Consider the following 15,077-nt stretch of genomic DNA (forward strand, 5'->3'; position numbering starts at 1 on the left):
GGGACTGGTGGGAAAAAAACAAGTCCTCAACTTCAACCCAGGACTCAGGGAATCTCCATAGATAAATTTCTAACAAAAGTAAATAGCTCACACACACACACACGCATACCACAGACGCAAACTCACAAGAAAATAAGGCACATTCTAATGCCTTTAAATGACGGGTTAGTTACCTGGACAAATCCTCCCAGTGAAAAAAAAGTTTAAAATCTGGCTTAAAAAAACACTGGGAGAATCTCTCGCCAGTAATGCTGAATTCATTAGAAAAAGTAAATCCTTCCCCAAAAAGTATTTTTGAGAAAGAAAACAGGAGTGGGACTATGGGGGAGATGCTATAACAAAGATGTAGTCTGAGGTGCTCCTGGGGTGTCCTACTGAGGATACTCAGTGGCAGGAGAAATGAGCTCAAGGGAGAGGCTGGGACTGGAGACCTGGGCTCTGGGAGTTGAGGGCATAAGAAAACATGGAGGCCAAAGGATGTAGCCGTATGTTTCAAGAGCTGAGAGGGAAAAAACTCTCAACCCGGAATTCTGTACTTAGTGAAAATGTCCTTCAGGAATAAAGGAAAAATCAAGATATTCTCAAATAAAAGAAAACGAATAGAATTTGTCACCAATACACTTACCCTAAAAGAATGGCTTAAAGGAAGTTCTCTAAACAGAAAATGATAAAAGAAAAAAACCTTGGAATATCAGGATGGAAAAAAAGAACACAGTAAGGGGGAATATGGGTAAATAATACAATAGGCTCTCTTCCTCTTGATTTTCTAAATTATGTTTGATAGTCAAAGCAAACATTATAGCACTGTCTGATATGGTTCTAAAAAAAGCATTAAAGGCATTAGAGATTTGACAAGAAAGCAACAAATTATCAAGATTTCTAAAATTCATATCTTGAAATATTTCACCCACTGAAAGACATCTTGATTGTTTCCAAGTTTTGACAATTATGAATAAAGGTGGTGTAAACATCCATGTGCAAGGTATTTGTGTAAAATAATTGGGAATTTTAACACATCTCTCTCAGTACCTGATAGACCAAGGAGGTAAAAATATTAGCAAGAATACAGTAGATCTAAACAACGTAATTCACCAATTTGACCTAACTGACTTATATGGTACATAAAACCCAACAAATATAGACTATAGATTCTTTGCAAGAGCACACAGAACATTGACCCAGATGGACCACATGCTAGATCATAAAGCAAGTCTCAACAAACTTCAAAGGACTGAAATCATACAAAGTATGGAATTAAACTAGAAATCAAGTGGGCTTGCTTTTTGTATGGTCTTTAGAAAATACCTAGAAAGTGGGCAAGGGATCATAACTTTTTTGAAGGGTGAACAGCCTCAGTCCCCTTTTCTCCCATTCTTGCTTTCTTTCGAGTATATATACATAGTCACACACACACACCTTGGTAGGCTGCCAACTATTTTGTCCCTAGGAATGCCATGTTTCATTAACATCTCCATAACTTCCTGCAGATCAGGAAGTTATCCTACATCAGACCACAATGCCAATTTGATGCCCCAGGTCTCTGTGCCCCAAAAGGAGTTGCAGAGCAAAGGCTGTCCTTTAGAGGAGTCTGGGTTTGGTGGACATGGCTAAGCCCTTGTCCACCATCTATCTCAGTCATCAGCTGGGAGCGGCCCTGAGAAGAGAATGCAGTCAGCTACCCCTGCTTTGCTCAGACATTGCCTGGGAGGTTTCCCCATGCAAAGCATGACCTTGGCTTGAAACTACAGTAGCCCTGAAGGAGATAACAGCTGGAGGCTGATAGCAGTGGGGCTGGTTCTTTCCTGAAGGGTTATCTGAATGGTACATCTCCACATCTGCCACAACCTACACTTGAAAAGAAGAAAGGCTGAAAGGTCAATAATCCAAGTATCCATATCAAGAAGCTAGAATAAAAACCTAAGTGTCCATCAATAGATGAATGAATAAAGAAGATGTGGTATTTTATACTCATATGTGCGCGCACACACACACACACACACACACACACACACACACACACAATGGAATATTACTCAGCCATGAAAAAGAAGGAAATCTTGCCATTTGCAACAACATGGAAGGACTTGGGGGCATTATGGTAAGTGAAATAAGTCAGACAGAGAAAAATAAATACTGTATGATCTCACTTATATGTGAAATCTAAAATAACAACAACAAACAAAACAACAAAGACAGCTCAGAGATACAGAGAACAGATTGGTGATTTCTAGAGATGGGGGTAGAGAGTGAGCAAAATAGGTGAAGAAGGTCAGAAGGTACAAACTTCCAGTTATAAAATAAATATGTTATGAGGCTCTAAAGTACAGCATGGTGACTATAGTAATAATACCATATTGCATACTTAGAAGTTGCTTAGAGAGTAAATCTTAAAAGTCCTCATCACAAGAAATAAAATTTTAATTATGTATGATGATGGATCCTAACTAGACTTATTTTGGTAATCATTTCGCAATGAATACAAATATCCAATCATTATGTGGTACACCTGAAACGAATATAACGTTATATATCAATGATACCTCTATAAAAATGAAAAGATAAAGAAGCTAGAAAAAGAATAAGGAATTAAATACAAATAAAATAGAAGGGAGGAAATAATAAAGATAAGAGCAGGAAGCAATGAACTAGAAAGCAGGTGAATAAAACAGAAAATCCACAAAGTCAATGGTTGCTTCTCTGGAAAGACTAATGAAATTACAAACTCCCCCGTCAGACTTATCAAGAAAAAGAGAGAAAGATGAAGAAAGAGAATATAAACTGACAATATCAAGATTCAATATGTATTAAAAAGATAATAAAAGGATATTGTAAACAATTTTATGCCAATACATTTGGCAACTTAGATGAAATGGACAAATTCCTTGAGAAGCACGACTTACTAAATGATCACAAAAAAATAGAAAATTTAATAGATCTGTAAACGTAATTGAATCCATATTTTAAAACCTTTCCATAAAGAAAACTCTAGTCCCAGACGGGATCACTGGTAAATTCTTCCAAGCACTTAAGGAAGAAATCATACCTCTATTATACAAACTCTTTTAGAAAATAGGGAAGGAGTGAATACATTGTAACTTGTTTTATGAGGCCCTGATACCCTAATCTGTCAAAGATATTATAAGAAAGTAAAATTATAGGCCAATTTCTGTCACACTAAGATGTAAAAATTCAAAATTAAGTAGAAACAAATCAAATCCAGCAAGTGTGTTTACTGCAGGAATGCAAGATTGATTTAACATTCAAAAATCAATCAATGCAATTCACCACATTACCAGAATAAAGGATACACATATAATCATCTCAATAGATTCAGAAAAGGTATTTTGATAAAATTTCATACTCATTCATAATAAAATTTAAAAAACCTTAGCAAACTAGAACTAGAAGGCAATTTCCTTAATCTGATAAAGAGAAGATCCAAAAGCGTGCAGCCAATAATATACGTAAAATTGAAATATTGAGCACTTTCCCCTGACTTTCAGACTGAACCAGACAAAAATGTCCACAATTGTCGCTTCTTTCAACTTTGTGTTGGTGGTATTAGTCTCTGTAATGTGGCCAGAAAAATAAATAAAAGGTATATAGTTTCTGTAAAAAAAAAAAAAAGGGTAAAATCCTCATTTGAAAATAATGACTGTGTACATAAAATACTCAAAACCATCCACAAACTCTCAGAATCAATGGCTGAATTTAGCAAGGGTATTTGACACATGGTTAATATACAAAAATCAAATCACGTATTCTAGAAGCTGGCTCAAAGTCTTCCTGCCGTTGGCAACTTATTTTCTCCATCCAGGTGATAATAGAGCAGACGGGAGGGAAAATGGCTCCACCCACGTCCACCTTCCTTGGAGGAGGGTGAAGGGTGCTCCCAAAAGGGGGAGCGGGTCTTTTGTTTAGGGAAACAAATCTTTGGAGGGTTGTTGCTTACAAACGGTAAGACCCAGGGTTCCGGCTACAATGGGGAGGTCCAGTAAAAGAGAATTAAAGTTCTGCGTGTCATAATATAAAAGGCTAGTGCCCGTGAAGTGGACGATGCTCTAATTTTGAATGACTTTCAGCTCCCTCTGGAAAAAGGGCAAAAGAGAGAGTAGAAAGGACCCTGGCTCGAAGTAGACCCCAGAAATATGGTGATAGGCAGGGCCTGAAGAGTATTTTGAGTTGTTTCCTATTTTGTATCTTAATTCCTCTCTGGTATCCACCAATGGTTTCACCAAATGTTTATTAACTGCTAAATTAGTGTCTGATTTATTTTAGCACTTCCTTAGGAAATCAAGGACGGACTGGGATGGCGCTGGCAGGTGAATGGTCCACAGGAAAACAGGAGGCAATAAACGGGTGTCAGGAGGAGCCAGGGAGAGCGGCTGATGACCAGAGATTGTAGCTGACACGCGCTGTCCAGGAATGCTCAGGAATATTTAGGAGAGGACTGAACTTCCTAAAACCAAATGTGGGGTGTGGACTCGAGCTATTCTATTCGGATACCAAAGGAATGGTCACCTCTCAGTTATCTGTAGACTTGGGGGCATTCAGGTTACATTGAATTACTGCAGTGATAATAAATAACATTCGTGGCAAAATATAACACTACATAGCTTGCAAAGAACTTTCCCTGTTTACTATATCATTTCACAGATAATCATTACATTGAAGTTTCCAAACCTATTCCAATATTTGGAAGAGAATATATTTTTCCTGAAATAGTACACGTAAAGATAGTCAAACAGAACCTAACACCGTCTTAGAATACAGCTACACAGTGATTTCATTACAATTATTAAATAATTCATTCTCTTTACAGTAAAGCAAACCTCCCAGCTCTTCTGAAATATGACTTTTAAATTGACTTTACCCTTAGCCCTTCAGGAACATCTTTATTAGAAGCCCGTTGACCCTCCCTAGTGGCTTAGCCAGGTGGCCTCTGAGCCTCCTACTCTCGGATGCCAGGATGCGTGGAAATGGGGTAGAGTGGATAAAAAGAGCCTCCCAGAGAATCGTGGGTCAAAAGAGAAATGCAGGAAATACTCTGCTTCCCTCGCAAGCCTGAGCCTGAAATTACTGCGTCAGCAGCAGAGGTTGTGTTGGTGCCGAGCAGAGGCAGGCAGGAAATGGTGTTGGCTTTACCCGTGAATAACCTCATCTGGTTTTTCTTCCCCTAAACTGAAGCTAAATGATCAGTCCTCTCTTCCTCCCCCAAGTGTTAATCTCATACGTACATTAACCACAAAAGCATTCCAAAGTTCTGCCTGCTGCCGCCCACAGCAAACAAGGAAAGAAGCTCTGTACCGTGAACAGGAGATTGGGGTCACCAAAAATTCTTTGTGGGGATAAGGCTAGCGCCAAAGTATCATTTTTTAAGTTAAAAACAAGACTCTTATACAAAAATAGAAAGAACGTGCTTCAAAAATTTGCTTTATTCATTAATGAAGGAACTAGCAGACTTGTAAAGCTCGTTCAAAGAGAATTGGAAAGACTGAGCACTGAAAGATATAATGCTGTAATAAGATTGTTAGGTTACATATAAAACAGATTTTATATCTACGGGGCAATGAAACCAAAACTTTTGTCACTATTGTTTCTAAAGGAGAGAATCATATGTATCCCTCCTGGACAAAACTCATTTCCTCCTAATATACTTCCATGTCAACATCTAATTTCTAACATCTAACCAATAGTAAATAGTAAGTGAAACAAAGGGACAACCCCCCTTAGACAATGCTTGAAAATGACAATAAAAGGACACAGTCATCCTTTTAGTTTACCCAGCTTTAGGGTTATTTTTTCTTAATACTTAGAATACATAAGAGAATGAAGAAAATGAACTTTAAGCGCATGGTTGTAAGAATTTAGCCTTTTTGACCATATACTGCAACAAGTTTCTCTGGGATTTATGTACTTATTGGTGTGTTTGTTTAATTACTTATCGTCTGCAACAAGCAGAGACCCCAGGGCTGTCTTGCTCTCCCAGGAGAAAGGACTCTTCATGGAAACATCTGATCTGCTTTCCTTTGTCATCACTGCCGTCTTCAGGGAAGACAGGCCTTATCAGAAGGAGCACAAAAGTCAGAGCATTCAGACCTTCCCCTTAAGCGGTTAAATTTAAAGAACATGATTATTATGTCTTTAAAGAAAAATACAGAAGTAAACCTTCAGAAAAACAGGTCAGGCCAACTCAGAGAGAACAAAAAACTTATCCTTGGGAGGAATAATCAGTTCACTTGACTTCTTCTAAGAACTTTCTTATCAAACTTTACTAGGAAGGGTGGGCAGGAAGAGGCCGAGGCTGGGGCAACCCCCGGGACTGCGCACGCGCGCTCCAGCCATCTGTCTGGAGGACGGAGATGATGCCACAGGGGACGTTCCGTGATGGGCGCAGGGGCGGTCCCTCCCCTGCCCCGACTCTGGGGAGGAAGGGCTCTAACAGCGAATGACTACACGGCACGCCAGTGAGAGAGAAACAGTGGCTCTGCAGCCAGCCTCCTTAACCCACAAAGCAGCAGCCATCACCTCTTGTAGGGATATTTGGAGGGAAGCAAAGGCTACCATAAAAACCAACCAATGAAAAGTTGGTACTCGGTGACTGCTTCACGTCCAGGTTGGTTTGGAATCTTACATCAGAAGCCACAAATGTCAACGCACGTCAGCACTGGCAGTCACATCACCTAAATAGGTGGCATGCGCCCTGTCCGGGCTGCGGGGTGCCCCCTCTTCCCTCTGAAGTGGAGAGCCGCCACCCAGGGCCACTCTCTGCTGCCATGTGGGAACAACGGCCCGGTGTTGCCAAATCTTCAGATTTTTTTAAAGCTGGAAACTCAATGTGTGTGTGCAATCTCCTAGTTTTAACTGTGCTTCAATTTTTTTGAAATGTCAAGGAAAAGCACACACATCTATGAGCCAATAGGTAGTGACCTCTGCATTGATGGCTCCCTTTCTTCCCCGATCCAGCATCACCAATGGTCTCTAAAAAGCCCTCTTTCAGACCATCTGGTCCCCATCCCTGCATGCCTCATCCGCATATTATTTTTCTGTCTTGGGAGGAAGACTCTCTGCCAAACTTTTGATTCAGTCTCTCCGAAGGCTGGGCTTTCAAATCATCTTTCTTGGCTTGACCCACTGCAGCCTTTGGATGAGCGACGTTTGACGTCTGCATTTGACCTTGGCATCCAGAGGACACACCCCGATTTGGGTCTGGCATCCCTACTACTGCTTCTGTGAATAAAGATTCTGGGCTAGTGTGTGTGTGTGTGTGTGTGTGTGAGAGAGAGAGAGAGAGAGGGAGAGAGACAGACAGACAGACAGAGATGGGGGGGCAGGGAGGGGAGGTGGGGTGAGGGGTAGGAGGGATTAGTAATAAGAATGCTGAATTGAGCTGAGAGAAAGGAGTTTGTTCCAAAACACAGGTTGGGATACGAATAGCATGGAACACCGAGGCTTTGAACTTGACAGACCGTGACTATTTCCTTAGCCACATTGGTTAATATTTACTAGCAATGGCTGTCAACCCTAGCTGCACGTTACAATGACTTAAGAAGCCTTATAATATATGAATGATTGGGCACCACCCCTAGAGATTCTGATGCGATTTGTCTGGATTATATGACTTGGCTTCAGTACTTTTTAGAAGTTCTCCACTGATCTTAATGTGCAACAGGGTTACGAACCACAGAGTGGGGGAAAGCCCCTTAGCATTGCCAATTAAAAATTGGCAATTGCCATCTGCCTCTACAAGGATTAAGTCACGAACTGCTATAGCCGCTGACCTTCAACCCACCCTGAAAGGGGTTCAGGGCAGAGATCAGGAACGAGGCACCTTGTGCTCTGGGGAAAACCGGCAGAACAGGCCTTCAGAGAGTTAAACATTTTCTGGAGAAGCTTTTATGAGCCCAATTTCTTGCATCTCTTCAGTTCTAGAAAGCACTAAAATCACTCATGGAGACAGCTGCTCCTGGTGACTGGCAGCAACTTTCTGCCAGAATGTGTGCTTGATGCACCTTCCCCTCTCCACTAAAGTCATATATAATACTGCCCTCTCCCCTACCTCTTTGGAGCAGTTTCTCAGAGCTATCTGAAATGCTGTCTCCTTGGCTATAAGTCCTCATTTTGCCCCAAATAAAACAGCGTAATGGTTCAGAAGGTAGATTTTAAAGTTGGTTTTAAAGCAAGCTTCAGTCCTGCCTTCATCACCCAATAGCTCTGTGACCTCGGCCAACATGCCTGGGATGTCTGAGGCTCACTGAGTCATGGAAAACACAGAAACGAGTGCCGAGTTCACGAAGCTGTGCTAAATGAAGCACTGTTTGCAAAGTGCTTAGCAAGTATATAGAATGAATTATGGCTGTTATTATTACCAGCAGGTGTGAGCGAGAATTCAATGACTGTTCATTATTTAACAATATTTTAAATAATCTTGTCATTTAAAAATAACATGCTAAGCACCCATATAAAATCTGACTCTGTAAAATGTGTACTCATTGAAAATACTGTTTTGACAAATCATTTTGACGATGACAGAGACTGCAGCTGAACAAGTCCTTCAAGCGTTGTGACATGTGGACACCTGGGAAGAATAAGCCCTTTGCACTCATGGTAAACATGTGCTGGGAACCAGTACAAAATGAAATACTCTCGGCTATTATGCACATGATACAATATTGAACCATCCTAGCAATATCGCAAGTTCAAATTTAAATAACAGTGAAATGCCTTTGTGGTCTATCAAACTGGCAAAAACTGCTTTTTTTAACAGCAGCACGAAGAAATTTTGAATTTTACGCACTCATGATATGATAGCAAATTGGTGTGCAATTCTCAGAGAAAAATTTAGTAATGTATATTGAAAGCCTTAAAAATATGGATATCCTTTGGTTCAACAATTTCACTGCTAGGAATTATTCCTAAAGGAAAATAATCAGAGATCCATGAAGTTTCATATACAATCATCTTTATCACAGTGGTATTTATAATAGTAGGAAGGTTGGAAAACAACTTAAATGCCAATTAAAATATAAATTATGGTGCATCTATATAACAAAATACCATACTATCATTTTTAAACTGTGCTTTCCAAGATTACCAAATGACAAAGGAAAATGCCCACCAAAAACTGTAAGTAATAAATATACATCCAAATAGAAAAAAAATTTAAGGTAAAAATCCAAAATGTTAATAGTGATTATCTTTGGGTGGAGACTCTCTTTGGGACTGTGAGACTTCTGCATTTTTCCAAATTTTCTATAATAAACCTGTATTGTTTTTATAATAAATGTATGTTCTAAAACTTCTAAATATTACGTTGGCAAAAGAAAGGAAAACAAAATAAGCAAATTCTTTAAAAGTATTCTATTTTAATAAAGCTTATTTACGTCTCTAGACCAACATTATAAGTAAATTCTATTCCACACATTTTGGGACAATGAGAGGATCTCCTGCCAACAACACTGACTTGGTTAGAAAAATAAATTCTCCCCAAAAAAGTACATTTTCCAAGAAAAGAGAAACAGGTGTGAGAGTAAATCACAAGGATACAGGTGTGAGAGTAAATCACAAGGATACACGTTTGAGGTGCTCCTGGGGCATCTAAGTGAGGATACTAAGTGGCTGCAGAAAGTAAGGGACTGAAGCTTGAGGGAGGGGTGGGGATGGGAGATGTGGCTCTAGGGGTCAAGGGCACAAGGATAAAAGCAAAGAATGTGAGGGGTTTACTCAAAACATACACATAAAAGGAACAGATGGTCAAGAATTGAAATCTGGGGAAAATCTGGGAAAATGGGACTGGGAAAGGAAAAGGTAGCAGTGGTGGCAGCATAGTTTTTAACCTCCTTGGACCCCTCCATAAAAGTAATAAAATAAACTAGGATGGCAAAATGAAAGGCCCAAGGACAATACCTACAATATAACTAGGTTGACAAGATGTTCCACAGATTCCAAAAATCCAAGCAGGTGCAGACAAACCTCTGGCAGCTCAAGATCTTCATGGCATCAGCAGCTGTACCAAGGGAAGCCTCAGGGCATCTGATGGACCAAGGACTCCAAAGCAGCCATCAGTGGCCACCTGAGAAGCTCACCAAGCCCAGTTAGAGAGCAGGAGATGAGACCATAAGGGGTCTGCACACTCCAATAGCAGGTGAGTCGAGGGCTCCTGAGGAAGGTCTGCAGAGGCTGAAATGGTCTATGAACTCTCAAAACAAAATAGCCTAACACCCCCCGCCCCAGGGCATGTTCCATACTGAGGAGGAACCGCTGATAACAGAATCCAGACTGAACCAGACACGGACAGTAGACACAAAGAAAAAAGAAAGTGCAGATAAACGTGGGAGAGGGGAACAGAACCAGGACATGAAAGGGAGCAAATTGCCATATTTTTTAACACTTTGTAAAATCAACAGAAGAGGGAGATCCGTGAAGTCAGGAAGGTGCTCTTGAACCCTATCTCATTCTAAAAGTTCAGGAAAACTAATTTCACATAAAAATGATCAAGGTCAAAGAGATAAAGAAGCAGAGTAACATCCCCTAGACATAATCCCACAAAGACAGAAGAAAATTATAACCTGATATTTCAAAATGAGCAAAAAGACATCAAAAAATGATAAGACAGGGACTTCCCTGGTGGTACAGTGGTTAAGAATCCGCCTGCCAGTGCAGGGGACACGGGTTTAAGCCCTGGTCCAGGAAGATCCCACATGCTGCGGAGCAACTAAGCCTGTGCGCCACAACTACTGAGCCTGCGCTCTAGAGCCCGTGAGCCACAACTACTGAAGCCCGCGTGCCTAGAGCCCGTGTTCCACAGCAAGAGAAGCCACTGCAATGAGAAGACCATGCACTGCAACGAAGAGTAGCCCCTGCTCGCCACAACTAGAGAAAGCCCACGCACAGCAACGAAGACCCAACACAGCCAAAAATAAAATAAAATAAATAAATTTTTAAAAATGGTAAGACATATAAAAGGAAAATACACGTCTGAAATAGAAATCTCAGAAAGAAAGTGATAAAACTCAGCAAAGAATTAGAAACAGAGAAGAATCATTTCAGAAATGAAAATGAATTAAAGGAACACAAGAGCAAATAAACATAATGGATAATGCCTTAATAAAAATAGAATGTTACAAAATTAAAATTAAAAAATGAAGAGAAAGATAAATTGGATTAGGCAAGAAGTGTTGAATAAAGAAGACAGGTAAAGAAAATGCAATAATTAAATAGTAGGAGTCCCTGCAGAAGAAAAATTAAAGCAAAAAAACCAGAACAAACACTGAAAACTATAATTCAGGAAGACTTTTCTGAAATAAAAGGAGAATTTGAAACTACCTACATATTGACAGGATACCTCATATGCCTAGGAAAATTGACTCAGATTGATTAACATTAAGATGTATTCTAGTAAAATTACTAGACTTGAAAGAAAAAGAAAAAATTATTTAGGTATCCACGTTAAAATACCAAGTGACACATAAAGGGAAAAAAATTTGATCACCATCAGACTTTTTGACCACAGTTCTTTTTCTTAGAAGAAAATGTAGTAGCATATTTAAGGTACCCAAAGGAAGAAAATGTAAGTCAAAGACTTTATACACAGGGCAACTTATTTTCTTTTCTTAAAAATATTTATTTATTTATTTATTGGCTGCGTTGGGTCTTCGGTGCTGCACGAGGGCTTTCTCTAGTTGCGGCGAGCGGAGGCTCTTCTTCGGTGCGGTGCGCGAGCTTCTCATTGTGGTGGCTTCTCTTGTTGCAGAGCCCAGGCTCTAGGCTCACAGACTTCAGTAGTTGTGGCATGTGGGCTCAGTAGTTGTGGCTCGCGGGCTCTAGAGTGCAGTCTCAGTAGTTGTGGCGCACGGGCTTAGTTGCTCCGCAGCCTGTGGGATCTTCCTGGACCAGGGCTCGAACCCGTGTTCCCTGCACTGGCAGGTGGATCCTTAACCACTGCACCACCACGGAAGTTCCCAACTTATTTTCAAGTATAAAAGCAGCAGACAAACTGTCATCAGCACACAAGAACTAAAAGAATATTGTTCTCCTGAGTCCTTCTTTAGAACCTATTAGAAAAAGAGCTATAATCAGCCAAAATGCCTTGGAGAGACATCACCTTAAATACTGGCACTGAGCATTACACATATATTTAAATGTACAGTGGAGACTTAAAGAAAGATATGAAAAAGTATAAAATAGCTAGATTCTCTGACGATGCAGACTGTAGTACAACTTAAAAAATTCAGAGAGCATATACAAAAAAAATTTAATTTTAATCGTCTTCAATAATCCTAATGGTAAAAGTGTTGGGATTGTTATTCTGAAAATATTTTGGAAAAAGCAAATTAATAACTTTGTGATATCTAATTCTATCATCTATGTGTCCCTGAGAACCAGGATTCTTAGTTTGGGAACACATTGATAAAAAATGTAAGAGACGAGATTAATTATCTTATAGTCCTGAATTGAAAAGGAAGTGACAGTGTGAACTCATGAGGTATATATATTTTTTATAGTAATCTTTTACTTATTTATTTATTTATTTATTTATTTATGGCTGTGTTGGGTCTTCGTTTCTGTGCATGGGCTTTCTCTAGTTGCAGCGAGCGGGGGCCACTCTTCATCGCGGTGCGCGGGCCTCTTCACTATCGTGGCCTCTCTTGTTGCAGAGCACAGGCTCCAGACGCACAGGCTCAGTAGTTGTGGCTCACGGGCCCAGTTGCTCCGTGGCATGTGGGATCTTCCCAGACCAGGGCCCGAACCTGTGTCCCCTGCATTAGCAGGCAGATTCTCAACCACTGCACCACCAGGGAAGCCCGAGGTATATTTTTTAATCTTTAAATATCCTAGTTCTGCCCATTGCAAAGGCCTAGAAATGATGACCTAACCGGTGGCAATGAGTGTCACTAGTTTACAGACCACGGTCTTGGAGAAATGGCTGCTTCCAGACATGGGGCAGGAAATGTACAAGATGAGCCTGGAAAATCATATCAGACAGCAAGAAAGCCATCAAAAAATGAAGGAAGCAACTTGAAAAGACTCCCATGGACCAAAGAGAGAAAAATTTGAGCATTAATAAAGATAATTGCTGTGGTGGATTAAAACACGTCAAATATTATTTGATCCCTGAGTTTATAAATTGTCCCCCCAAAAAATACCCTAACCGTAATCATTTGCCCTTGGAGGATGCCAGGGAACTGACTCTACTTTGAAAACCAGTAAATAAGGGAAAGATTTCAAACTATTATCCTGTCTTTCCCTTGAAAACTCTACCACTGGCTAATCAAATAGTAGATGAGGGAAAGTTTCTCTTTATAAAAATATTCAAGCTAAGGACTTCCCTGGTGGTCCAGTGGTAAAGAATCCGCCTTCCAGTGCAGGGGACATGGTTTTGATCCCTGCTCAGGGAACTAAGATCCCACATGCCGTGGGGCAACTAAGCCTGCGTGCCGCAACTACTGAGCCTGAGTACCACAACTACAGAGCCTATGAGCCCTGGAGCCCATGCCACAGCTAGAGAGAGAAAACCCACACGTCACAACTAGAGAGAAGCCCGCACGCCACAACGAAGAGCCCATGCCGCAACGAAAGATCCCGCGTGCCGCAACTAAGACCCAACGCAGCCAACAAATAAATAAATAAATAAACTCATGCTTTAAAAAAAAAAAAATTCGAGCTAATAAATAAAGAAGAAATGATGAATAGGACTATTGCCATTTTGTAATCTCTAATGAAGTAAAGGCTCTAGGCATTGGTTATCATGGCTGCTAATAGCATAGAAAGAAACAGGTGAAATAGGGGGATTCTCATGAAAGCCATGGGTGGCCTACTTGACCTCTTGGCAGCATCTTGCAGGACTGACCACCAGCACCTTGAGAAGCTCTCCTTCTCTGACTTAGGTCATGTTCTGGGTCTCATTCTCACCCTGTGCCTGGTTCTTCGTTGGTACCTGTTTTCCTGTTCAGATACCATAAATATTGGAATTCTTCCAAAGCTCTGGCGTGACTTTCTTTTTCCTTTGTATCCCTTCTCCTGTACCAATTTCTAGCTCTCACACAACTTTACTGTCACATCTGAGGTAGTAAATCTGTGTCTCTAGCGCCAAACTCTCTCTTCAGCTCCTAACGGCTCGCGGAACATCTCCACGTGGCCTCCTGTTGGAACTTCGAGCTCAATACCATGAAACCAAATATGTCAGCTCCCACCACCATTTCCTTCTCAAGTCTGCCCTGATTCTGTACACGCTGCTGCCATTCTTTCTTCCACACAAGTCTGAAATCCTGTGGTCACTATCACCTACAAATTAGCACTTGTCATCTGCCTCTACGAGGATTAAATTATGAGTCGCTGCTGACCTTCAACACCCCCCGAAAGGAGTTCAGGGTGGAAAGCAAAAATGAGGCCCTCTGTGCTCTGAAAAACACTGGCAGAACAGGTCTTCAGATAGTTAGATATTTTCCGGAGAAGCTTTTATGAGCCCAACTCTTGCATCTCCTTGTATCTAGAAAAGCACTAAAATCCTTCATGGTGACGTCTGCTCCTCGTGACCAGCAGTAACCTTCATGAGACTAGCAGAAAACTTCTGCAAAACATATGTGCTTCATTGCATGTACTCCCCTTCACCAAAACCACATATATACTGACCTTCCCCCCTACCTCTTGGGAGCAGTTCCTCAGAGCTCTCTGAGATGCTGTCTCCTGGGCTAGAGTCCTCATTTTGCCCCAAATAAAACTTAGCTCACAACTCTCACGTTGTGCATTTTTTTTCAGTCGACATCACCCAGGATTTTCCCTCTCCTTCCTGCCTAAGAAGTGCCGTATCCCATCAAATCTGCCCTCAGAATGTCTCGTGAAGCAACATCCAACTTCTTCTTCCTTTTCCTGCTACTTCCCCAGTGTAGGATCTTCTTATGACTGCCCCCTCACCCCCATGTTACTTCAATAATCCCTAAGTGCCCCGGTCCACTCTGTCCTGCCCACCACCAGGCTGGTCTTCCTCAGTAGTAACTTGGGTTGTCAGGGGAAAAGAGCATTTTCTCAACATTCCCAAAATCACACCAAATACGTAACTGCTCACACTGCAACAAACT

Source organism: Balaenoptera acutorostrata, chromosome 10, assembly GCF_949987535.1.
Source record: "Balaenoptera acutorostrata chromosome 10, mBalAcu1.1, whole genome shotgun sequence".
NCBI classification, from domain to species: Eukaryota; Metazoa; Chordata; class Mammalia; order Artiodactyla; family Balaenopteridae; genus Balaenoptera; species Balaenoptera acutorostrata.